This window comes from Vigna unguiculata, chromosome 7, assembly GCF_037176805.1.
Source record: "Vigna unguiculata cultivar grain cowpea cultivar isolate G323 ecotype 2 chromosome 7, ASM3717680v1, whole genome shotgun sequence".
Classification (NCBI taxonomy): Eukaryota; Viridiplantae; Streptophyta; class Magnoliopsida; order Fabales; family Fabaceae; genus Vigna; species Vigna unguiculata.
In genome coordinates this window covers 9,052,058-9,054,930 of record NC_140798.1, presented here as the reverse complement: position 1 = coordinate 9,054,930, position 2,873 = coordinate 9,052,058, and the positions used below count along the sequence as shown (strand labels likewise).

General features: G+C 34.0%; 1 pseudogene; it reads left to right on the top strand.

Annotated features, from left to right (window-relative positions):
* The first annotated feature begins 1,562 nt into the window (after positions 1 to 1,562).
* LOC146884593 (secreted RxLR effector protein 161 pseudogene) lies at positions 1,563 to 2,349 on the top strand (annotated as a pseudogene).
* The last annotated feature ends 524 nt before the right edge of the window (positions 2,350 to 2,873 follow it).

Sequence of the window (2,873 nt, the reverse complement as noted above, 5' to 3'; positions counted from 1 at the left end):
GCCTAATCCTCGACACTGGATATCACTTAGACCTTATGGATACTTTTATGTACCTAGTATCACTAGGAATTTAATTTCTTTGTCTAAGCTTGATATTGCTGGATATTCTTTTAAGTTTGAGAATGGTTGTTTCAGTTTGTTTAAGCGTACTTTTATGATTGGATCTGGTACACTTTATGATGGTTTATATAAATTGAATTTGGATAATTTATATGTTGAAACTCTTATGACTTTGCAACACAATGTTGGCACTAAACGTAGCTTAGTGGATGAACGATCTGCTTACTTGTGGCATAAACGTTTGAGACATATTTCCAAAGAAAGAATGCAAAGATTAGTAAAGAATGAAATCCTTCTGGATTTGGATTTTACTGATCTAAATGTGTGTGTTGATTGTATTACAGGCAAACAAACAAAACACACAAAGAAAGGAGCCACGAGAAGCACTCAGCTTCTTGAAATCATACACACCGATATATGTGGTCCGTTTGATGTAAATTCTTTCAATAAAGAGAAGTACTTCATCACCTTTATTGATGATTTTTCGCGTTATGGACATGTCTATCTACTGCATGAGAAATCTCAATCAGTGAATGCTTTGAAAGTTTATATAAATGAAGTGGAAAGGCAATTAGACAGAAAGGTGAAAATTGTAAGGTCTGATAGAGGTGGTGAGTATTATGGAAGATATGATGAAAGTGGACAACATGGTGGTCCGTTCGCTAAGTTCCTTGAGAAACGTGGTATTTGTGCTCAATACACAATGCCAGGCACACCACAACAAAATGGTGTATCAGAAAGGCGTAATCGAACCTTACTAGATATGGTTAGGAGTATGTTAAGTAATTCATGTTTACTTGTATCATTGTGGATGTATGCTTTAAAGATTGCCATGTATTTGTTGAATAGGGTTCCTAGTAAAGCGGTTCAAAAGGCTCCTTTTGAGTTGTGGACGAGTAGGAAACCCAGTTTGAGACACCTTCATGTTTGGGGTTGTTTCGAAGATGGCATTGACTATAAGGAAACATTTTTGCCTGTTTCGAAGAAAGATTCTTTTAGAATTATGGCATTAGTAGCTCATTATGATCTTGAGTTACATCAAATGGATGTTAAAACTACTTTTCTGAATGGGGATTTAGAAGAGGATGTCTATATGGACCAACCGATGGGGTTCGCTGAAGAAGGAAAGGAACACATGGTGTGTAAACTTAAGAGATCGATATATGGACTTAAGCAAGCTTCTCGGCAATGGTATCTAAAGTTCAATGATACTATTGTGTCCTTTGGATTTAAGGAAAACACCGTTGATCGGTGTATATATCTGAAGGTCAATGAGAGTAAGTTTATATTTTTTATTCTATATGTTGATGATATCTTGCTTGCGACTAATGATCTTGGTCTATTAAGTGAGACTAAGAGGTTTTTCTCTAATAACTTTGAAATGAAAGATATGGGTGATGCATACTATGTGATAGGAATAGAAATATTCCATGATAGATCACAAGGACTGTTATGTTTGTCTCAGAATGCATATTATTAATAAAGTTTTAGAGAGATTCAGAATGGATAAATGTTCAGTATCTTCTGTTCCAATATAGAAAGGAGACAAGTTTAGTCTCATGCAATGTCCAAAGAATGATTTGGAACGGAAACAAATGGAAAATATCCCTTATGCATCTGTTGTTAGGAGTTTGATGTATGCTCAAACATGTACGAGGCCAGATATTAGCTTTGCAGTTGGTATGCTTGGTAGATACCAAAGTAATCCAAGACTAGAGCATTTGAAAGCTGCAAAGAAAGTTTTAAGATACTTACCAAGAACAAAGAATCACATGCTTACTTATAGAAAATCTGATCACCTTGAGGTGGTAGGTTATACATATTCAGACTTTACCGGGCTGTGTGGATACAAGAAAGTCTACATTTGGTTATGTGTATCTTTTAGCCGGAGGAGCGATTTCATGGAAAAGTTCGAAGCAGTCTGTCATTGCTGCATCCACCATGGAAGCTGAATTTGTGGCATGCTTTGAGGCCACAGTTCAAGCTAATTGGTTGCGAAACTTTATTTCAGGACTTGGAGTAGTCGACAGTATTTCCAAGCCGCTGAAAATTTATTGTGATAATTCCGCAACAGTCTTCTTTTCTAAAAACGACAAGTATTCCAAAGGTGCTAAGCATATAGAGTTGAAATACTTTGTCGTTAAAGAATAAGTTCAGAAACGTAAAGTGTCAATAGAACATATTAGCACAAATATTATGATTGCTGACCCTTTAACAAAAGGGTTACCACCCAAATTGTATGCTGGCCATGTAAAGAATATGGACATTATGTCTATTAGTGAATGCTAAATGTTGATTGTTAATGTTATTAATGTTTATGTGACACTTTGAGCTCCCTAATGTATACATTTCTGAAATTTGTATTTTCTTCTTTATGTTTATGCATGCAAATTATGATGAAGAAAAAAAATTATGTTATGTTATTACTTTCTAAAAATGACATTATGTTTGAACTCATTATGGACTTCTCGTTTTAAGGTCATATTAAGGAGAAAAGGATGATATAGTAGTACATGGAAGGGATCATGTCGACCGAATGATGTGTGATAGCCATGACTCTTATTATTTATGTATCTTTAAGTATGAATAATGATGAAACCAATTTATGCAAGGTCTTTTAATGCACATTATGTTTATGTATTAAATCACATAATGTTATGACATCATATGAGTCAAGTGAGAGAATGTTAGAATTAATTGACAAATTAATTCTATTAGTGACTTATTTGAAATATTATGATGGCCCAATTGTGATTTAATAAAATTTAAAGACTTATTGATTATTATTATTATGGGAAGTGATAATAAAATAA